This window comes from Mobula hypostoma, chromosome 2 (assembly GCF_963921235.1).
Source record: "Mobula hypostoma chromosome 2, sMobHyp1.1, whole genome shotgun sequence".
In the NCBI taxonomy this organism is placed as follows: domain Eukaryota; kingdom Metazoa; phylum Chordata; class Chondrichthyes; order Myliobatiformes; family Myliobatidae; genus Mobula; species Mobula hypostoma.
This window is the reverse complement of record NC_086098.1, coordinates 194,438,404-194,462,820: the sequence shown is the minus strand read 5'-3', so window position 1 is coordinate 194,462,820 and position 24,417 is coordinate 194,438,404. Positions and strand designations below refer to the sequence as shown.

The 24,417-nt window shown below is 39.7% G+C and overlaps 1 protein-coding gene across 6 annotated transcripts in view; it reads left to right on the top strand.

The window, feature by feature from the left end:
* LOC134342774 (regulator of G-protein signaling 20-like) overlaps positions 1-24,417 on the top strand; it is a 145,429-nt gene that overhangs the window by 33,998 nt on the left and 87,014 nt on the right. The window contains exon 1 of one of the 6 annotated variants that reach the window (XM_063041337.1): positions 16,509-16,518. The exons of the other annotated variants lie outside the window; for them this stretch is intronic. The gene's annotated coding sequence lies outside the window, so the exon portion shown is untranslated. Of the gene's footprint in view, positions 1-16,508; positions 16,519-24,417 lie in introns of those variants that run through there. 6 annotated transcript variants of the gene reach the window in all.

Here is a 24,417-nt window from a genome sequence, read left to right as displayed (position 1 = left end):
CTTCTGGAACAATGGGGCCTCAATCTTGTCACAAAATGCTAAAGACATGATAAAGAAATCTTTGTCTTCTGAGCAGATCACTACAGATTGGTATCCCTCTCTTGTGGCATGGGCAGCCTGGAGAAGTAGGCGGCCATCTGCTTCTTCTTGTTGACACTGAAGAGCTGACACCTCCTCACTGTCTTGAGATGTGATTCTGTAACATTTGTCATTCACAGTTACATACAGAATCTTCTCCTGTAGCTTTGCTCTGTACTCTGCCTTCCTCCATTCATGGACTATGAAGCTAATGAGACTATTTTTGTTACTGACTTTGGTCAGGAAGCTCCTCCACTGCCTCACCATCTGTGTGCCTCTGATACCTTGCAACTCATGATCAGTCTCTTCACCCCGTAGAGATCTTTCACTATTCTTGATACAGTTCCCTTTGAATGTGTCGAACACAACATCTATTCTGCTACTCTGACTGCCTTCCCTCAGAGCCATTCGCAGAATTGTTGTGGCAACATCTCTGAAAGTAACTTGATCATCTTTCACTCTTTGGACCAAGTTCATTCCATCAACCACTACAGCAGAGTTTCCTAGGAGTTGCTGTTCTACTGCTACATTTTTCTGCAAGGTTGTGGCTAAAGTAGCTTTATTTGTCTTTCTCAGCAATCCTTCGGGTGAGGACAGGGCCCAGGGCAATGGTCCAAGGGGATGAGAAAGGATATCCTCCATACGTAGACTGCACCCTTGTGCCATCACTATGATGCATCCAAACAAAGACCTGTCTGTTTTCAAGATGATTGCCCTCCCATTTGATTTCACTTCTCTCTTCTGAGACATATCACTGAATGTTTACAGCTTGTTGGTTTTCATTGGGTCATGGAATTTCTTTGCTGGTGGGTCTTCCTCTAGTCTCTCATCCTTGAAGGTTGCATAGCATTACTCACCAATCTCATATGCCTTCATCAGGTGGGAGGCAATGTCCTTGGGGGCTGCCTTTGTCGTAGAGATGCTAATGATGTCCTGCTTCTCTGCAAATGGGTAGACCCATTCATGATGAGGCTAACCACTGCTGAAACTGCTTCCTCATCTTTCTAGATTCTTGGCCGCTGTAGCTCTGCTTGACAAAGCTCTGATTTGTTGCCTTGCACCATCTCCCTTAACTGTCCTAGGAATGCACTGCAGTGCTCAGCTGTTATGTAGTAAGGCTTGATAGCTCCAGCATTCAGGCTGAATTGTGATGTGCCTCCAGGGGTCTGTGTGTCTTTGTTCACTGTGGCTTCAATAGCCTGGTCCACAGGGATGTGCCCAAAGGGGTTGTTACTTGACAGCTGCACTGAGAATTGTCCTGTCTTGAAGGCTTCATATACAGAAGGATTCTTCTCTGGGAGGTTCATCATCTGAGCAAAGTAAAGGGACAGGTACCTGGCATAATTCATCTTATCATAGGCAAAGCACCATGGGATCGTGGTTCTTATTAGCATGGAGGTGCAACTCCCAGTGCCCCTCACAGAAAGCTACCACCGCTGCAATGCTATCACATATTTTCTAGCACTAGAGGTGTATACCTTGCCAAAAATCACTATAAGAATTATTCCCCCCAGATGGTACCAGTGGCCCAAATTTGGGGTCCTGGCTCATGGACTAAGTTCAGTGCTGTGTAGTTCTAGGTCAGGAACCAGCTGAAATAATGTGGATATACAATTGCTAATTGATTAGAACTATTGCAGTAGGACTACTCTTGACATTTCCCCACTCAGCTGCATACATCTCTTAGCCTCAGCACCCTTTTCTCCCCCCCCCCCCATCACATTCTTCCACTCCACTCAGTAGCACATTTTACAGAATATCTTCACTCCTTTCCCTGGCGTATACAAAAAGGTTAATAGAATATTGGTCTCTATTGCAGGAAAGGGGAAGAATATACACCTTGTTTGTTATCCCTTTCTTCCATCCCTTCACCCACTTCTTTGCAATTTAAACCAAAACCAAACCAAACCATGCTAAACATAAAACCAAAATGAATCTCAGGGTAGTAAATGGTGACATATATGTACTTTGATAATAAACTTTACTTTGAACTTTGAGCTTGTTTTTATCACGCAGTTTTTTCCATAGATGCTGTCTGGCTGGCTAAGTGTTTCTGGTATCTTCTATTTCATTTAAAATTTCCAATGTCAATAGATTACTTTTTAAATTTTTCTTGAACATTTGAATTAAGAACAAAGATTTCCAAAACTTGGATATCTTTCCAAGAGCTTAGCACATTGTGGAATGGTCTAACTGCTTTTGTTTGTGCCCTAAAAGCCCAGATAAATATATAAAATTAGACCATAGGATATAGGAGCAGAAGTGGGCCATTTGGCCCATTGAGTCTGCTCAGCCATTTCAATCATGGGCTGAAATTAAGTAAAAGGATTAATTAATGAAGTCCTTTGAACTTGCTCATGGCTGAAGCTATGCCTGAAGTGATAATCCTATATAGTCGAGATAATCCTATATAGTCGAATATTCTTAATGCATAAAAATGGGAAACCGACGGGTGGTGTAGTGGCATCCACACTGGACTTTGAAGCGAGTGGTCCCAGGTTCAGATCTGTCCAGCTCCTTGCATGCTTTCCATCCATGCTGGGTTGAGCCTCGAGCTAACAACTCAACCTCATAAAAAAACAGACAAATGCTAAATAAATGGCCAGTTTGCTGCCCAGTGCACCACGGAGAGGAACCACACACACACACACACACACACACACACACACACACACACACACACACGACATATTCAAGCAAATAAGTATTCATAGTGTTCTGAGTCAGATCATTCAGAGGTCTACAACCATTCATTTAAAGATCTTCTTCCTCATTTCATAATTAATTGTCTTACTTCTCAACCCCAACTTGTCAGTTCCTTTAAGAACCACTTATTCTTCTAAACTGCAGTCAACATTTACTCAATCCCTCTTCATTAAAAAAACCCTTATCCCTAGAAATATATCTAATGAATCCATGCTGTACGACTGCAGCATTTTTAGGCAGGGAAGTTAAAATAATTCTCGGAATGATGTTGATTCATGCTCTTTGCTCTCTGCTCTCAAAACAAACCTTCATATCCATTGGCATTACCAATTAGTCACCTTGCATCCTCCTCACTGTTCGGTTTCCCATATGGATCTGGATTATCTCTTCTGCAAGATTGAATTTGTTATACATTGCCCTCTAATATAAATAGTACATAGTTAAGGGTTTAGGACAGATCTGTGACATTTTACTAGTTATGTTTTGTTAACTGAGAACAACTTGTTCATTCTTATGATTTCTATTTTTAAACTGATATGTAAATCTGAACCCAGTGAGTTCTCTCATTGTTATATGTTTGTGTGGTACTTCATCAAGTACTTGTTAACAATACAGGATACACAGATTCATTTCATTTTCCTTTCTGTTGTTGCATACTCAAAGAAAGGCTCTATATGATTTGTTAATTCTCCTTTGTAGGACCCATATTCATTTTTGCTATTCTTTTACTTTTTACAGTCTTACAGTCCTTTTGTTTAATGTTTCTTGCAAGCTTATTCACATCAACTATCCTCTTTGACTTTATCATCATTTTTGTTCTTTAGGGTGTATATTTGAGCCATAGAATAGTGTCAATCTCAATTACTTCATCCAAAATCCAGGGGTTGTTGGACGGATTGAAATCTGCAAAGCTGAAATCAATATGCCTTGTATTAAACAGAGAAGATGGCTGTCAATAAAATTGGACTAATCAGCATTGATTGAATTGAATGGCAGAACAAGGGGGTTGATTGGCCTATTCCTGTTCTTATACTCCTATAATAAAGTCGACTGTATGTTTACTTCCTTTATCTCCATTTTTACTTCTCATTTGTGAATTGTACATAGCCACCCCGAGATGTTTCAAATCAATACTCATCTGCTTCTGCTAACTTTTGTCAGTCATTATAGTCCTCATTACTTCCTACTCTTCTCAGATCTATCAAAATTCAGGTGCTCAACCAGAATAGAGGAAGAGAAGGACATTGTTATTTTGAAGATAAACATGAGTTGATACAGGTACTATGTAAACTTTAATTTGAGAAGTTTCTACAGGCAAATTCACATGGAAAAGCTGCATGCAAATAAGAGTAGCAATAGGAAAACCTAGTAACCAGCAGGCAAACTTATTTCCTGGTTTGCTGAAACGCACACTGATAAAGATCTCACAGGCACCCAGTGCCAATAACAATCTCAATTTCAAGTTCAGTTTATTATCATTCACTTTATGCATGAGTACCACCAAACATAACAACAGTCCTCCAGACCAAGGTGCACAACACAGTACATGTAACTCACACACATAATAATATTACCCCAAGTAAGTTAATAAATAATGAGGTGTATATATGATACAAGTTGAAAGGTAACAGTATAACACTCTTGGCACTTTGTATGTGATGAGCCAGTATGATGAGATTCATACATGGTGTCAGGGGGTTCAGTAGTCTTACAGGCTGTGGAAAGAAGCTGTTTCTCATCCTAACAGTTCTTGTCCTAATGCTATGATACCTTCTACATGATGATCGAGGATCAGAGATTTTTGGACGGATGGGAGGGATCATTGACAAAGCTGAGAACCCTGAGAACGTAGCATTTCTGATAGATATCTCCAGTAGGTGCAAGAGAGGCCCCAATGATCTTCTCAGTAGACCTCACAATTCTTTGTAGGGACTTGCGGTCAGATGCCATGCCATGTGTAATATATAATGTAATAATGCAAGATGTAATGGACTACATAGCAGGAAGCATGTATGTAATGCTTGATAATATGAAGGAATACAACGTCAACTAGAAGTCCTTTCTAACAAATATTTTTAAAAATGCAGAGAAACACAATTTAGTCCACAAAACAGAACCATTTGTTACATATTTAAAGGCTATCCATTCCTTGTATTATTAACTCCTATGTTGGTTTATTTGATTCATTTCTATCTTGCTAATAATCATCACTTCAAGCTGTGTCTAGGTAAGGAAAATAATGGAATTAATGCAACATATTGATCAACTTTTTGATATAAAGGCTAATTATCTGAGATATTTGGATTCTGTGTTGAAACTTGCCATGTCCAAAGTTTTATTGTTCATATCTTGACAGTCAAATCAGTATGTAAATCTAGCAACTGAATCTAACAATCTGCTCTAAAATATTAAAATTAAGGTGGCATGGTTGGGTCATATTATTTAACAGGAATAAAATAAGTAGCTACAAATGAGATGAATGTTTTGCAATCCTGTCGATATTGTTCTTGATCTGAGAATTGTGAAGTGAAGTATAAAATTTGGGGTGTTGATCCATAACTACCATAACTACCTATTTAATATAGCTGAGTCAAAATAACCCAGCTCATTGCACTTTGATCTCGTACAGATTTGTCAAACATTATAGCCAAGAAATATTATTAACAAATACTTAGCATATAAGCGTAACAAAATATTTCTTAGTCCAATATTTTAACAGAGCAATTAATCAGATTTATAAACATGGAGTAATAATGTGTTACTGCTGTGTACATACATCTATTGATGCTTCTGGACACATCTTCAGTGATGTTCCTGGAATCATCGGATGTTTCGGGTCTTTCAACATCATACAGCCTCTTCCAGGTGACCCAGCCAGGGCAGATCAGACCCCAGCTTGTGTCCAGATGGCTAGCTACTTATGACTCTATGGCTCCCCTCTTTTGAGCCACAGCCATCTTGAGCCCCTCTCTGCCACATCGGTGGTACTGCGGATGGCTCTCCTCTTCCTCGCTCCCTCGATGCCCAAAATGCTGAAGGCTCTAACTAAAGAATGGGCTATGAATCCCCTACAACCAACCTCCACTGGGAGACACCTCGCTCTCCATCCAGCAGGCTGACAGTTGCTGACCAGTCCTGCGTACTTGGCAAGCTTCCTTTCGAAGGCCTCCTCCAAGCTATCTTCCCATGGGACTGTCAGCTCCAGCAGCACCACTTACTTAGTAGACTCAGACACTAGGACAATGTCTGGTTGCAGGGTGGTGGCTGCAATATGGTTGGGGAACTTCAGCTGCCCTTCGAGGTCCACCAACAGCTGCCAGTCCCTTGCAGAGGTCAGAATGCCTGCAGATGTTCTTTTGGTGGGTATTGGCTGCTCCCCAGCTCTGACAAAGGCAATGGTCTGCTTGGAGGGTCGGGACCGCTTCGCCCACTCAACTCCTGCGCTGACGGCTTCAGCGATGGTCTTCAGGACCTGATCATGCCTCCACCTGTACCGTCCCTCACCAAGTGCCCTTGCACAGCTGCTGAGGATGTGCTCCAGGGTTCCTCGCTTGGAGCACAGTGGGCACGCAGATGACTCTGCCTTGCCCCATGTGTGCAGGTTTGATGGGCTTGGAAGCATATCGTACACTGCCTGGATGAGAAATTGGATGCGGTGTGGTTCGGCTTTCCAAAGTTAAAGTACTAACCCAATGAATTATAGTGTATATGTTAAAAATTTCCTTGCAGAGAAACCTGCCCACTGTCCTTCTAAACCTACATATCTATGCCAGACTTCTCAAGATCTTTGATGAAAAGGCACACATCACATTTAAATAATTCCACAAGGTACATCAAAGTAACTTACTTCACACAGAACTTGTTCTAAAGATTCTGTTTTTCTAAATCACGTTACTTCAAAGTGCTTATTTGACATAGAAGAATAATTAAATAATCACAGTTTACTAATAGCCCAAAAACTCTCACTTTCAAATTATTATTTTTATAAGGAGTTGGAGCTGGAAATGGATGAACTGCACATCATTTGGGAGGCTGGGGGGGACGGTGGATGATGAATAGAACATGTAGAGCAGGGCACAGGAAACCAGGTGAGAGTCAGGAATGGGAAAGCAGTTAAGGAGCCAGTGCAGAATATCCCTATGGCCATCCCCCTCAACAACAGGTAGTTCAATTTCAGGAAAGTCACAGTGGTTGGATCTCGGGCATTGAGTCTGGCTTTATGACTCAGAAGGGAAGTGGGGAGAAATAGCACGTTGTGGTGATAGGGGATTCATTAGTTAGAGGAATGGACAGGAGGTTCAGTGGGTGAGAACAACATTCTTAGATGGTATGTTGCATCCTGGGTGCCAGGATCTGGAATATCTTGGATCGAGTCCTCAGCATTTTTAAGTGGGAGGTTTAGCAGCCAGAAGTCATGGTCCATGTAGGGACCAATGACATAGGTAGTACAAGTGACGAGGCTCTGCATAGGAAGTTCAGGGAGTTAGGTACTAAGTTAAAGGGCAGGACCTCCAGGTTTGAGATCTCAGAATTGCTACCATGCCATGTGCTAGTGAGGCCAAAACTAGGAAGAATATACAGCTTAATGTGTGGCTAAGGAGTTGGTGTAGGAAGGGGGGAGATAAGATTTTTGGATCATTGGGCTCGCTTCCAGGGAAGGTTGGACCTGTACAGAAGGGACAGTTTGCACCTGAAATGGAGAGGGATTAATATTCTAGCAAAATAGTTTATTGATAATGCGCGGTGGAGTTTAAACTGGAGTTGCAGGGAGATGGGAACCAGAGTGCCAGAACAGTTAGTGGAGAGGTTGTGGAGGCAGATGTTAGTAAGACCTCAGAGAGAGTTAAATATCAAAAGGTTGAGCATGGTGTGACAAGTGCCCTGAGCTGTATATATTTCAATGCAAGAAATATCGTAAGAAAGTTGGATAATGATAGTAGCAGGTTTACAAACAGAGGCAATGTGTAGTGAGTAGAGACTGTTGATAGGGCAAAATTGCAGTCAATGGGTTGAGATGCAATGTAAAAGGCAGACAAAATCGTAAAAGGTGAATACAGAACTGAAGGTGTTATATTTGAATGTGTACAGTATACAGAATAAGGTAAATGAACTTGCAGCACAGTTGCAGATTGGAAGGTATGATGATGTAGGCATTACTCACTGAACCATGGCTGAAAGAAGATTTCCACGTGTGGTCCGAGCATACACATTGTACTGAAAGGACAGGCAGGAAGATATGTTGCTGTCTTAGTATTACAGTGAATGAAATAAAATCAATTGAAAGAAGTGATATAGGGTTAGAAAGTGTTGAGTCAATGTGGATAGAGGGAAAATCTTGCCTGACAAATCTGTTGGAATTCTTTGAAGAAATAACAAGCAGGACAGACAAAGGAGAATTGGTTGATGTTGTGTACTTTGATCTTCAGAAGACCTTTGACAAGAAGCCACACATGAGGGTGCTTAGCAAGCTATAATCGCATGGTATTACAGGAAAGAATCAAGCATGGATAAAGCAGTGGCTGATTGGCAAGAGGTAAAGAGTGGGAATAAAAATATTTTCTGGTTGGTTGCCAGTGACTAATGGTATTCCACAGGGGAATGTGTTGGGACCAATTCTTGTTACAATTTATGATTTGAATGATGGAATTAATGATGGCAATTTACAAAGTTTGCAGATGATATGAAGCAACACACATCAAAGTTGCTGGTGATATGAAGGTGGGTGGAGGGGCAGGTAGGTTTGAGGATGTAGAGAAGTGACAGAAGGACTCAGACAGATTAGGAGAATGGCCAAAAAAATGGCAGATGGATACCGTATCAGAAAGTGTATGGTCATGCACTTTGGTAGAAGAAATGAAAGGGTTGACTATTTTCTAAATGCAGAAAAAATACAAAATTAACTGAGGTGCAAATGGACTTGGGAGTCCTTGTGCAGGATTACCTAAAGGTTAACTTGCAGGTTGAATTTGTGGTGAGGAAGGCAAATGTGATGTTAGCATTCAGTTCAAGAGTTCTAGAATATGAAAGCAAGGATGTAATGTTGAGCCTTTATAAAGCACTGGTGAGGTATTACTTGGAGTATTGAGAGCAGTTTTGGCTCCCTTATCTTAGAAAGGATATGCTAAAACTGGAGAGGGTTCAAAGGAGGTTCACAAAAATGATTCCAGGATTGAATTGCTTGTAATATGAAGAGCAATTAATGACTTTGGGCCTGTATTCACTAGAATTCAGAAGAATGAAGGGTGAACTCGTTGAAACCTGTCGAGTGATGAAAGGCCTTGATAGAGTGGTTGTAAAGGGGATACTTCCTATGGTTGGAGAGCCTAGGACCAGAGGACACAGCTTCCGAATGGTGAGATATCCTTTCGGAACGGAGATGAAGAGGAATTTCTTTATCTAGAGAGTGGTGAATCTGTGGAATTCTTTGCCACATGCAGCTGTAGAGGCCACGTCTTTATGCATATTTAAGGCAGAGGTTGATAGATTCTTGACTGGTCAGGGGATGAAGGGACATGGGGAGAAGGCAGGAGATTGGGGCTGAGAGGAAAGTTGGAGCAGCCATGATGAAATGGTGGAGCAGACTCGATGGGTCAAATGGCCTAATTCTGTTCCTATACCAACAGGAATTCTGCAGATGCTGGAAATTCAAGCAACACTCATAAAAGTTGCTGGTGAACGCAGCAGGCCAGGCAGCATCTCTAGGAAGAGGTGCAGTCGACGTTTTAGGCCGAGACCCTTCGTCAGGACTAACTAATTAGTCCTGACGAAAGGTCTCGGCCTGAAACGTCGACTGCACCTCTTCCTAGAGATGCTGCCTGGCCTGCTGCGTTCACCAGCAACTTTTATGTGTGTTGCTCTGTTCCTATACCTTATGGTTTACTTATATTTATTGAAATATGCTTTCATTCCAATGAGATGTGGATATTACATGTAGAGTCAATTCTTATTTTCTGTTACTATTTGGCCTTGACAAGGTGATGCTGAGGCACCTTCTTTAATAACTGCATCCCTGTTCATGAAGATACTCACTCACTACTTTTTGAACAGGAGTTATTGGATTTTGACAGGTAGCTAACAGGTCGATAACCTTCTGAGTATTTCCAACATTTTCATTTCTTACTTTACAGCATTATATAGCTGTTGCATCACAAAACAGCAAATTCCATGTCGTATAAGACAATGATAAACCTGACTTTGATTCAGATTCTGGTTTTTGCTCATTTACTCCTCTCTTCTTCCTTCATTGTTTAAAGCTTGCATTATCTTTGCTCCTTACCAATTCAGCATAAAAGTGCATTGACCTGAAACAACAGGGCAGATTTTGCAGATAAATGTCAGCATATTTTGGATTTCTACATATCCTTGTACTAAAGTAGAAATATTTGCTTGTAATTCTATGGCCACACTCTTGTATCAGACTCTTCAAGGTGGAAAATCCCCTCAAACAACCTGACCTGGCGTGAAGAATTCTCCATTAATTAAAGAGATGGACAGATTATAGTGTGTTTTTAGAAAGTTTTAAATGCTTTTGCGTGCCTTTAAGTATATTGCGTTTTTATTGTTTTCTTGGGCATTTTAATACTTTTAAAACAGACAGTTTAATCAATACAAATTACTTTAGAATGTGTTTACACTTTCCTGAATGTCAATGACCTTCAAGGATTTTGACAGGCGTCATCAAGCTTGTGAACGTATTTTTCCTTTCCCCCTCCAATTCTACACATGAGAGAATTTATACATTTAATGCCTTACTCTAATATAAGGCCTCGTTGCCAAGGACCTGGCCACCTTCATCCACCAAGTTCCTACCAGGGGATGTAAGTAAGTTTAGTCTGTCCATAGGTTGGTGAAAAGTGTGTGCAACTCACTGCTGCCTGGCCTGCTGAGAATTTTTCAGCATTTGCTATGTTTTAGTCTAAGGTCTTTGAAACAATAATCACAAGACTGATACTTTCTCACTGACTTCCGTAATGTTTGTTGTCAAAATAATTCACAGCCGATTTTCTCAAACATAAAGGAGCATTTTCACTGCCATAATATGCCATAATATAAGTGTCAAAAACTAAATGTTCCAAAAAGAATCAACCCTGGAGTCATTTCAGCACTGCAACATTTCTACCATAGATCAATGAGTCACTGAGTTCTACAACAAGGTTATATTAATTCTACGAGTTGTATTTCTTTCAATGTTCTGGATACAGAGAATCAATAAGCTATAGCAAAGGTTTTCACTATGTTAGTAATGCCTCTGACATATAGCATTCAAAGGAAATATTTTTTCTATATTTTCACTTATTACATCAACTCACTCAATATTCACTTGCTCTTTTTAAATTCATTCATTCCTACCGGTACCTTTTTAACAAGGCTTAGTTTCTTTTCACAACTCACACCACATTCACAATACTCCCAGTAATTACAATTTACAAGACTTCTGCTCAACTTGACAAGTTCTTTGAAGATCTGATAATGCAGATAGGACACTTAATTGATCTATAGTTAATGAACTCCTCTTGGGATTCATGAATTTAACTAGTTGTTATTCTCTCAATACTCTTAGTATTTTAGCTTCGTACTTACATTATTTGCAGCATTTTCCTTCATAATCATCATAGTTACTTTAATTATTCACTATATGCTCTTCTTGAAATGCCCTTTTGTTAGAATGTTGCTTCTCCATAATAATTGCTTATTTCTTGCAACAATATCATTATGTTTTATGATGGTTCTTGATATTTCCATAATTTTACTAAAACCTATTAACTTTTCTTTACTAATTTTTGTGCTGGTCACGCAACACTGGTTTTTCCCAGTAATTTTTCGCAGTTGCTGGTAACTGAAGTGTAACTTGATTTCCTTTTATTTTTGTTTCCTATTGTAATTCAATGAGATTTTGTCCTATAAAAATTTGACATGACACTCTCATTTCCTTAATTAAATCACCAAAATATCAACTTTTATTGCATCTATATTAAAATGCAGAAATGATAAAATATGCTTTTGAGTCATGCTGAAGAGAAAAAAGCAATGAAAATTCCAGTTGCAGCCAGAGAATTATCTGTATTTTTTCTCCCTTCCTGCAAACATACAGTACCTGAGATATCTTCCATAGGTCCACCAAAATCTATTTGTTTTATATATGTGCTACCCCTTTACAGCTTCATTCAATAACCCCCCCAGTTTCCACATGTTGCTGATGACGCATAGCTTTATCTCATCATTGCATCATCCGACCTCTTCTCTGTTTCTAAATAGCTCAACTGGCACACTGCAATGGATGAGCAGAAATTTCCTCTGAACAGTGCATCAGACTCCAGCTACAAGGTCCATCATTCTCCCTACAAATTGTCTGAAACTAAAAATACTGTACACTTGATGCCATATGTAAATATTTGGGCCATATATCTATGCCGGACACTGCCTATTTTCACCTCAGTAACATCTTTGGCCCTCTCAGAAACTTTTACTGCTAGAACTCAAGCTTTATTATTTCTAGATCTGATTATATTGTAACGTTTTGATGGCGTTCCTCATACTGCCATCCATGAGCCTTGGTTCTTATGTTCAAATCTGCATTATTTTTGATTTACCCAGTACACTTTTGCTTTCTAATTGCTCTTATTTAGGTAAACTTTGCATTCTTCTTTTCAAATCTCTGCCACTGGTGATAATACTTCCGCTGTCAATTCTCTAGGCACTAATATTCCTTCTCCAAATCTCAACACCTCTATTACTTTAAATTTATGCAATACTATCTCTTTCACTAATGTCTTATAATGTGGGCTAGTGTAACATTTTATAGAGTCGTAGAAAATTACAGCACAGAAACAGGCCCTTAAGCCTACCTAGTCCATGCCAAACCATTTAAACTGCCTAGTCCCATCGACCTGCACCCAGAGCATAGCCCTCCATTCCCCTTCCATCTATGTACCTATCCAATCTTCTCTAAAGTATTGAAATCAAAATCACATCCACCACTTGCACTGGCAGCTCGTTCTACACTCTCACCACCCTCTAAATGAAGTTTTCCCTCATGTTCCCCTTAAAGATTTCACCTGTCACCCTGAAACTATGACCTCTATTTGTAGTCTCACCCAACCGCAGTAGAAAAAGCCTGCTTGCATTTATCCTATTTATAGGATAATCTGATAAAATTTTTATGAAGTGATTTTGGATGTTGTTAGGAATGTTAAAAGTAGAAGACTCAGACAGAATTTTTAGTACTAATAATCTGTTGCTGTGCAGTAATTTTAATGGCAATGTGTATTTGATTCAAATATATATTTGTTTACCATTGTACACCATAGGAGTATTTTGGAAATATATTTGATATATTTCATTTGCAGTTCTTTTTTCTAACCAAGTATAAAGTATGCAAAATAATACTAAAAAATATTATAAAATAGAGAAAGTGGGCCCAGTGGTTTTCTTTTATCCCTTGACATATAATTTTAGGGAAAATGGGAAATTCATATTTTGCACTTACAGAATGGACCTTATCTCTCCAAACTTCTTGTCACGATATCGTTCATGAGTAGTTCTGGAGCATACAAAATGACGTAATGAAATAGATGCATTTTGTATATAAGGTATATTAAAATCCTGCACTCTGTTAAGGATTTCACTACCAAATTCAGTCTTGTTAATGTATATTTACCCACTTTAAAACCAAACCACAAACTCTAATGCCAGGTGTCCTATGACGCTGTTCTTAAAAGGGATTTTTACCTGCAAAAAATAATATCCAATGGCTGTTGTTTTAAACAGTTAATGATTTAATACTTTTACCCTTTGTTAGCTGTTATAATTTACTCCAATGTTTAATTGGCAGACAGCTACTGAAAGCCTGCTTCACGTGGAGCTCAAACAAGATTTTTGCACAATGTGGATAGACTGCATGGTCTATGATTGTGACCACAGCACAAAGGAGAAAAAAAGCACCAGCAGGATTACCAAAGTGTGCAATTACTGGGACATGAGAGAGGAGGAGGTCTTATCAAAATGGGTTTACAGGAGCAGAGGACCAGTGAGGTAAATTAACTACAGCTCTGCTTCACAGGAAGCCATGAATGACACCAGTTGTAGCAACGTTCAGCTCAACAGAAATAACAAACTAAATGCCAACACTTCTACAAGTACAAGCACGAGGAAATCTGCAGATGCTGGAAATTCAAGCAACACACACAAAATGCTGGTGAACGCAGCAGGCCAGGCAAGCCTCCAACCTGATGGCATGAACATTGACTTCCGTTAATGCCCCACTTCCCCTTCGTACCCCATCCCTTATTTATGTATGTATGTATCTATTTATTTATTTATTTATTTATTGTCTGTTTATTTTTCCCTTTTTTTCTCTCTTTTTCTCCCTCTGTCCCTCTCACTATAACTCCTTGCCCATCCTCTGGGCTCCCCCCCCACCTTTCATTCTCCCTAGGCCTCCCATCCCACGATCCTCTCCCTTCTCCAGCCTCGTATCCCTTTTGCCAATCACCTGTCCAGCTCTTAGCTCCATCCCTCCCCCTCCCGTCTTCTCCTATCATTTCAGATCTCTCCCTCCCCCTCCCACTTTCAAACCTCTTACCGTCTCTTCTTTCAGTTAATCCTGACGAAGGGTCTCGGCCTGAAATGTCGACTGTACCTCTTCCTATAGATGCTGCTTGGCCTGCTGCATTCACCAGCAATTTTTATGTGTGTTGCTTGAAATTCCAGCATCTGCAGATTTCCTTGTCTTTGCATAATATTTTCAATGTATTTTACAGTAAGAATAGTTACAAAATCCTACAAGCTAATTTCAAGCCATGTTATCATCTTGTTGGAAGAGAATAGAAAAACATTGTGTGTGGGGGGGGAATGCTGAATAGATGCTGCCTGGCCTGCTGCGTTCACCAGTATTTTTTGTGTGTGTTACTTCTAAAAGTATGTGTGTCTATAGATCCTTGGGTCAACTTAATGCAAGTCGTGCATGCTTTCAGTGATGTACAAGAACACAAAGTCTCATTAGTTTGCAGACTTCCTGAGGTGTAGGACAAAATTGATGACACCCCCGCAGACTTAAAGCAAAATTCAGGCCTACACATGAACAGGGAAGATTTTGAACCAATGAACCAAAGTATGATGGTCTCATGTAAGCCTGTTGAGTTTGGAGCACCAGTTATTAGCATATCGTTATCCTACACTGGTCTTTCCACTTCTTTCCCCCATCTAGAACACTGGGTGTCTGATTGCTTCATATCTCCCAAGTCCTTGACTCAGTACATTTGTCAGGAACCCAAGAAAAGGCATACAGCACTGCAACAATCAGGTACATACCATTAAAAAAAGCTGTGTCTGATGTGTTTAAACGCATCATGCAATTCAGACCTCAAAGACTTTTACAGATTTGTTTTTTCGGGTTGCAAGCTCTGTAGCTTCATCTTTCAGGAGGCAGGTATTCAAGGCACTTGAAAGGAATATGTGGGTGTGCAATACCAGAAAGAACAAAGAGATCTCAGAGATATAGAACAAGATCAGTGCTATTTCTTGTGTTAACTTCTCAATGTTTTCCAAAACTAGCCTTAAGTTTTCATCTGTCTTTAACTTCTCTTTGGTAATACACACCTTATACAAAGGAGTGTAATACCAAATACACTCTTCCACGAGTTGAACTGTGATTCAAGAACCTTCACTATCCTCTCAGCTAGCAGGAGCTTCACTTGAGTTATTCAGTCTATCTGAGTCTCTACCCACTGCAGACTTGGACAATTTTGTTCTCTCCACTCCTCCACGTATTAGCATCTTAAAACATACTTGATTTCTAACTTGTCCTAATTCCATTGGTAGGTTATTGATTTGAATTCCATTTCTCTCGCTTAGTGGTGACCTAATTGAAACCTATCTAATGGTGAAAGGCCCTGATAGAGTGGATGTGAAGAGGATGTTTCCTGTAGAGGGAATGTAAAACCAGAGGGCACAGCCTCAGAATAGAGGAGCATCCTTTTAGAACGGAGATGAGAAGTAATTTCTTTACCAGAGAGTGGTGAATCAGTGGAATTTGTTGCCACAAGCAACAGTGGAGGCCAAATCATTATGTATATTTAAGACAGAAGTTGAGATAGATTCTCATTTAGTCAGGGCATGAATGGATACAGGGAGAAGGCAGGAGATTGGGATGAGAAGGAAAATGTATCAGCCATGATAAAATAGCGGTGCAGTCTCAATTGATCATATGGTCTTTTCTGCTCCTATATCTTATGGTCTTTCAATGCTGACCTGCTGAGTTTTTCCTGTATATTCGTTATTTTTCTGTTAGATAAAACTTCCAAGTTTCCCTCTAAGTGTAGAATAAGATGGCTACTGAGTATTGCCAAAAAGAGATTAGTTCTGAGTAATTTGCATTTATTTCCCAGCTGAGTTACAGGAAATAGATGTTCTTAGTGAGTATTTAAAACACATCTTTTTTGTATTATTTATAATTAGTTCAAGTAGATAATTTACCTTCATCTGTCTAAGGGATCAGGACCATCACTTATGCAGGTTGTAGTTCACTGAAGTTTGTTGAGAAGAAAAAATTCAAATATAGAAATGGTTAAGTAACACAGATATAACAGGCTGCATAGTGCAACGTTTTTTCAGCATAGCAGGTGCCAATTTGCTTTCATTTTTGTTTGCAGATCATGAATGTACATATAGTATGACTTGAGCAAGTCAGCAAATTGGATGGCTCCACGTTGAGTATGTTGATTTCACACAGCACAGGTATACAGAGAAAGTAGTCTGGGTATCAATCTTTGTGCAATTCCTAAACTAGCCCTGGCAAATTGAGTTAATGCCATGTGTTAATCAGAGGCAAGAAACTTGGCATTTAGCTGTGAAAAAAAAATCACATCTATTTCCACTACAAACCTGTGACATGTAAATAATTGCTAGCTTTATTGATCATTTATTTAGAATTCATTTTTTGAGACCTTAATGTTAATTCATTGATCAGAGATGATAAGTTCTGTTTCCTCTCCAGAATGTTGCGGGTGAAGTTAAGCTTGAAATTTCCATATCTATTGAGCTGCCTCCTTCAGGAGCCAAAATGAAAGCATAAGTAGTTATTCCAGTGAGCCTCTTGCATAACCAGGAGCAGATGCAGAGAAGCTGTCCTGAAACCTAATGTGCCTCAAAAACAGGAGAAGGCATATCCAGCTGGAAACTTTAGGGAGATGATACTGTTTGAGGATTAAGTCTTTGTTTTCTAAAGATGCAGTTTCAGAGATATGTAACCTGTTGTCTTAGCAGTAATAATAATACTGGACCAGAACAGTGGTCTTAATGTTTATTTTTCATCTCAGCGTTACTTTAGACTGATGCTACTGACATGTCACATCAGGGGAATGGTGAAGGATATCAACTTAAACATACCTTTCTCATTTTGTACCAAATAGCATGCTGAGCTATTCTTGGATTTGCAAATATATTGGATTCTTCAGTGATACTAATTATCCACCTCCAGATTTCCTCAAGGGATGCACTGAAATCTGATGGTAAAAGGATAACTATGTCAATCTCTAAAGAATATTGATAATGACTGGCGTCACCTGTCTTGTAAAGGCACTGCCCAGAAGAATGCAATGGCAAACTCTTTCTGTAGAAAAAATTACCAAGAAAGTCATGGTCATAGAAAAGGCCATAATCGCCCATGTCATACAACATTGCACAAAATGATGATGATGTCTGTATATGTTGTATAAGAATTGTGAAGGCTATAATTCATTAAATAACCTAGTAGGTTGTGACTGCTAATGGAAGATCCTCACATCAATGCTTGATATCTAAAGTGCTGACACAACATACTACTTTTCTGGCAATAGATTTTGTCTGCCATACCAAACTAATGGAGGAAAAGATCCCACACATTCGTAACTGATTCCTGATAGTAGGGATCCATGTAAAAGAGGAGAATATCTTTATATTGACAGATATGCAAACACCCATAATAATATTGACTAAGTCATTGATGTTTTGGAAGCAACATTTCCACAGACTATATAACCATGGAGATGCATTCTAGTATATCCAGATACTGTATGTCCTCTGATGGCAAATTCACAACTTTCACATTAAGTAAATACTGTTGATGCACAGCAGTAGACAAGGAAAAGGAAAAGAAGGAGATGGGGAAGAAGTGATGAGAGGAAATGCTTTTTGCAGTGTGGTGAGAAAAAACCCTTACTTTGTGGCTGAAAAGTGGTGTTAAAGCTGAATCACCATAGTTTAACTTCAGCTGACTCTGAAAATCCTCTTCACTGTCTACAAGGCAAGTTGAATTCTCTCCACTTCACTAGATGAGTGCTGTTCCAGACCTTAAGAAATTTAATATCAGTGAAAACAAAGCAGCATGTTTGATTTCCTCCTTCCTCAGTATTGTTTACTTTGAAATTTTGTTCCATATACCTCCAGCAATTCAGAGCTGTAGGCTGATTTGAAAAATACACAGACTCAACATGCCAGAGCTCCTTTGTGGGCCAAATGTGTGACTTTTGCCAGTTGCAAGACCAGTAAATTCCATCAAGGCAGAGATCTTTCTCAATCCAAAATCTATCTGTCCGTCTCTCTTGCCACTAGTGTATTTCCTGGAACTTCCTATTTAATAACACTATGCTAGTGCTTTAACTCCAAGCAATACTGCATGACAAAAATTGTGCTGACTACCATCTTCTCAGAATTCCATGAGAGAATAAGAATAGATCACAAATTTTGCTCATCGATCACAATGGATGAATGCAAGACCAAACTAAATTACCATTTCAAACAATGGTTATACATCCAATGAAAGTACAAACGTATAACACATATGGTGGTATAATTATCATCCTTTTCTACTCAAACTAGTCCCTGTCTTCCACGTGTTTTTTATCTGTTTAATAGCTTCTCTCATTACTATAAGGGTATCTCATCAAAAAGAAACATACAAAATAAGAATAGTAGGCCATTCAGTTGTTTGAACCCACTGTGGAATTCAGAATGATCATGGCTGTTCCTCTACCTCAATACCAAATTCTCACTTTCTTCCCATATACCTAATACCTTTGTGCTTAGATATCTTTCTGCACCTACATGTTTGCTTTCAGTGACCGACATAGCAGGTACTCATGTCCCTTTGTACAGCAGTATTTTCCAGTCTATTGTCACTTAAATAACATGTTGGCTTTCTGTTTTTCCAAAGGGAGATAATTTCATAATTGCCCACATTAAACTGCATCTGCCATGTATTTACACACTCAATCAACTTTTTCTTCATCTTCCTCACAGCATATAATCCCCACCCAGTTTTTATTCTAATTGGGTAAACTCAGAAATGTGAAATTCACTTTCTTCATTTCAGCGATTAGTGTACATTGTGACACCCTACTTAACCCACTTGCCACCCGAGAAGTTTCCATGTATTTCTATCTTCGGTTTGCTGTATGTCAACAATTTTCAATCCATGGCCGTATATTATTCCATATCACCATGTGTTTTAATTTTGTTTCGTGAAATTTGGCTAAAGGCTTTCTGAAAATCCGAAAATACCACATCCAGTGCTTTTTCTTATTTTACAAGTTACATCCATAGAAAACAACAGTAAGCTTATCATATCTGAATTTTCTTTCATAAATCCATGTTGCCTTGTTTAAATCTATCGATACGGTATATGCTCTTCTGATGGTAGGCCGCTCACTGGCACTGGAAGAAGCAGTAGGTACCATAGTAAGACTTGGTCTCAAGTGACACCTGCCTGTTGTGTCTGTCTGGGCTAGCTGCAAATAAAATTGGCAGTGTCAGAGTGGTACTGGTTGCATTATGACTGTTGCCTTAATGTGGAAGGGCATTCAGTTCAGTACTAGAAGATGGGCTGCCATGGAATCGTGACGTCTTTCATATAATCTGTAGATAAGAGGAAAGTGTAATTTAAAGAGGAGGATTAGATTTATGCATGTTATCATTTTAATTTGTTTCCTCAATACAGTTCAGATACTACACGATGGCTGTAACAATAATAGTGCACGCTCTCTCCACCAGCTTAATGAGCTGATTGGCCAACATTTCCCTTGCTGATCTGCTACTGCTGCACCACTTGTGTGTCATCCTCTCGTGCAGGAGATAAGGAAGTGTTGGTGACTGTATATTTGAGATGTGCTGATTGTGGTTGAATATCTGGCAGTATGTAGAAGACTTTGAAGGAAGCATGTATGAAACTCAGACAAAAAGTGTGTGTGAGGATTTCATGGGACATATAAGTGTTAATATGACAGCATTTGGTACAAAACTGATAAGGTGTATAAAATACAGCAATATATGAATCTGTCAGTGTAGTTTTGGGAGATAGGATTTGCTGATGTCTTCAGTGACCTTGATCACATGAGCAAGTTCAATAAACCTTTTTGAAATGCTGGAATTATATCATAAACAGGAAAAGCAGGAATAGGCTTAATGTCTTCTCAAGCCTGCTCTGCCAGTTACTAAGACTATAGCTGATCTTGTTGGTAGGCCTTAACCCAATTTTCATGCTTGAATTCCTCCCCCACTTTCCCCTTGACTTCTCTGCAGTCCAAAAATCTATCTAGCTGCTCTCCTAGTGTCCACTGGATCACAATGGATGAATGCATGGCCAAACTAAATTATCATTTCAAACAATAGTTATACATCCAATGGCGGTATAATTATCATCCTTTTTAATTCAAACTAGTCCCTGTCTTCCACGTGTCTTTTATGTGTTTAATAGCTTCTATCATTACTGCAGAAGTATGTCATCAAAAAGAAACATACAAAATAAAAATAGTAGGCCATTCAGTTGTTTGAACCTACTCTGCAATTCAGAATGATCATGGCCCTTTCTCTACCTCAATACCAATGGATAACCAATGAAGCCAAAATTTTATCTAGCTCAGCCTTGAATATACTTTATGATGCATCACCCACATCTTTCTCAGGTAGTTTCACAAACTGGGGGGAAGAAATTCTTATCCATCTAAGAGTTTGACTCCTTGTCCTGAGAATATATAGAAAACATCATAACAGCACTTATATTGTCAAAACCCTCTCATGGTCTATAAAATTCAATTAAATACTTTAACATTTTTCAGAATTGTAAGAAATATAGGTCAATACTTACTTAAGTGGTCCTCATAGGATAGATTTCTTGTCCAGGAAAGAGTTATATGAATTATGCCATTACTCCAAATGTAACGAACGCATATCTACCCTGAAATTGGATTGGACCCATTGTTGATGCAGGATGTTGTACTTACTGCTCAGTTGATTCAGGACATCTCACAGAAGACTATGAAATTAGCCAAAAATCAGCATGCCTTAAAATGTACTCAGGTGGGACCTACATGTTTCTTGATTGGATGAGCTTCTGGAGCTCAGAATCAGAATTAGAATCAGATTTATTACCACTGACATATGCCATGAAATTTGTCGTTTTGCAGCAGCAGTACAGCGTAATACATAAAATATGACTATGAATTACATTAAGAAATATATAAAAATTACTAGTGCAAAAAGTGAGGTAGTGTTTATGGATTTATGGTCCATTCTGAAATCTGATGGTCGAGGGAACAATCTGTTCCTAAAACATTGAGTTTGTGTCTTTAGGCTCCTGTACCTCCTCCCTGATAGTAGCAATGAGTGGAGAGCAGGTCCTGAATGAGTGAGGTCCTTACGGATGGATGTCGCCTTATGGAGGCATCGCTCCTTGAAGACGTCCTGAATGCTGGGGAGGCTAGTACCTATGATGGAGCTGACTGAGTTTACAAGCTTCTGCAGTTTTGTCTGATCCTGTGCATTGGCGCCTCCATACCAGATGGTAACGTAACCAGTTAGAATGCTCTCCACAGTTGAGCTGTAGAAATTTGAAAGAGTCTGGTGACATTGTAAATCTCCTCAGACCCCTAATGAAATACAGCTGCAGGTGTGTCTTCTTTGTAATTGCATCAATATGTTGGGCCCAGAATAGCTAGTCAGAGATGTTGACACACAGTAACTGAAGCTGCTCACCATTTCCACTGCTCTATAACTTTTCTGCAGTGTAGGACACATAGGAATGTGTCAGTCCTTAAAGTCATACTCGCTGATGCAGCCAGGGAGCAGAATCATACAGCATGAGTATCATGGAGAAGGAGAGACACTTTGGGGAAGAGGGAAAGAACTCCAAGATTTACACAAATATCAGGGAGCCCTGCTCATTGAGATACATACCAAGAAAGATAACCATCGGGACCACAATAAGGAGAGATTGAAAATGATGACTCAAGTTGTCAATGTGTAGGAATCCACACTTTGTTTGAAGACCACAAAGTAAGATTGCTGTACCAGAGGGACATCAGAGTCTGTTTTGTTTTTTGTTTCATGGAGACTGGGCTATTGCACTCCATTTTGGATACAGCAATACAGCTTGCTGGCTTCATGATTCATTGCTGAGATAAGTCTGGGTGAGTTTTTCAATGGCAGAGGTGGTGGGCTATGCTTTATGATAACTCCTCATGGTGCACAAATGTCCCAGTCCTGCTTACCCAACCTGGAATACCTAGCAATCAAGTGTCATCCATTTTATCTGCTGTGGGAGTTTTCAGCCATCATCTTGGTAGTGGTGTATATTCCACCTCAGGCCCATGTCAAACAGGCTCTAAATGAACTGAGCGAGGTAATCAACTGGCATGAAACAGAGTACCCTGATGCTTTTTCCAAAATATTAGGCGATTTTATCTAGGCCAGCTTGAAGTAGTCCCTAAATAATAATCACTCTGTGGAACTGGAGGAGCTAACACAATGGACCACTGTTATACTACCATCAAAAATGCTTACTATGCCATCCCACGCTCACACTTGGGAAAGTTTGAAACCTGGCTATACTACTCTCTGAATATAGGCAGAGATTGAAGACCATAGCACTAGTAGAAAGGACCAAGAAGGTATGGGCAAGGGAGATGGAGGTGAGCTTAGAGGGCTAATTTGAGTCAGTGGACTGAACAATATTCAGGAATTCATCTTCGAGTCTTAATGATTATGCCACATTTGTCACTGACTTCATTAAAACCTGTGAGGATGAGAACATACTGTAGAAACTGAATCAAAATCCATGGGTGAACTAAGAGATTTATAGTCTGCTAAAGACTGTCTGTGGCATTCAAGTCTGATAAACTAGGACTGTACATGAAGGCCAGGTATGACCTATGGAGGGCTATCTCAAGAGCAAAAGAACAATTCTGATTGAGGTTAGAGGCATTTTAAGAAAGGAGGAATGCAGCAGAAAGGAAATTGTAGACCAGTTAGCCTGACCTCAGTGGTTGGGAAATGTTGAAGTCAATTGTTAAGGATGTGGTGATGGAGTACTTAGTTAACCAGGACAAGATAAGATAAAGTCAGCAAAGTTTCCTTAAGAGGAAATCTTAACTGATGAATCTGTTGGAATTCTTTGAGGAGATTACAAGTAGGATAGATAAAGGGAATGCAGTGGATGTTGTATATTTGGGCTTTCCTAAGGCCTTTGACAATGTGCCAAACATTAGGCTGCTTACCAAGTTAAGAGCCATGGTGTTACATGAAAGTTACTGACATGATTAGAACATTGGCTGATTGGTAGGAGGCAGTGAGTGGGAAGGAAAAGTATCCTTCTCTGGTTGGCTGCCAGTGACTAGTGGTGTTCCACAGGGGTCGGTGTTGGGACCGCTTCTTTCTATATTGTACATCAATGATTTAGATGATGGAACAGATGCCTTTGTTGCCAATTTTGGTGGAGCGGCAAGGAGTGTTGAGGAAACAGGTAGGCTGCAGAGAGACTTAGACAGGTTAGGAGAATGGGTAAGAAAGTGGCAAATGAAGTACAATGTTGGAAAGTGCATGGTCATGCACTTTAGTAGAAGAAAGAAACATGCAGACTATTTTCTAAATGGGGAGAAAATCCAAAAATGTGAGTTGCAAAGGTGCTTGGGAGTCCTTGTACAGAACACACAAAAGGTTAACTTGCAGGTAGAGTCAGTGGTGAGAAAGGCAAATGCAATGTGAGCATTCATTTCAAGAGGTCTGGAATACAGGAGCAGAGATGTGATGCTGAGGCTTTATAAGGCACCAGTGAGGCTTTACTTGAGTATTGTGAACAGTTTTGGGCTCCTCATCTAAGAAAAGATGTGCTGGTATTAGAGAAGGTTCAGAGGAGATTCATATGGATGATTCGGGAATGAAAGAGTTATCATATGAGGAACGTTTGACATCCCCAGGTCTATACTCACTGGAATTTAGAAGGATAAGGGGGGATTTCATCGAAACATTTTGAATGTTGAAAGGCCTAGACATGGTAGGTATGGAAAGTATCTTTCCCGTAGTTGGGGAGGTCTAGGACAGAAGGGCACAGCCTCAGGATAGAGGGGTGTCCATTTAAAACAGAGATGCGCAGTAATTTCTTTAGCTAGAGGGTGGTGAGTTTGTGGAATTTATTACCACAGGCAGCTGTGGAGTCCTGGTCGTTGGGTGTACTTAAGGCAGAGCTTGATAGATTCTTGTTTGGATGTGGCATCAAAGGTTATGGGGAGAAGGCCGGCGAGTAGGGCTAAGGAGGGGTAAAAAGGATCAGCTATGATCGGATGGTGGAGCAGACTCAATGGCCAAATAGCACTAATTCTGCTCGTG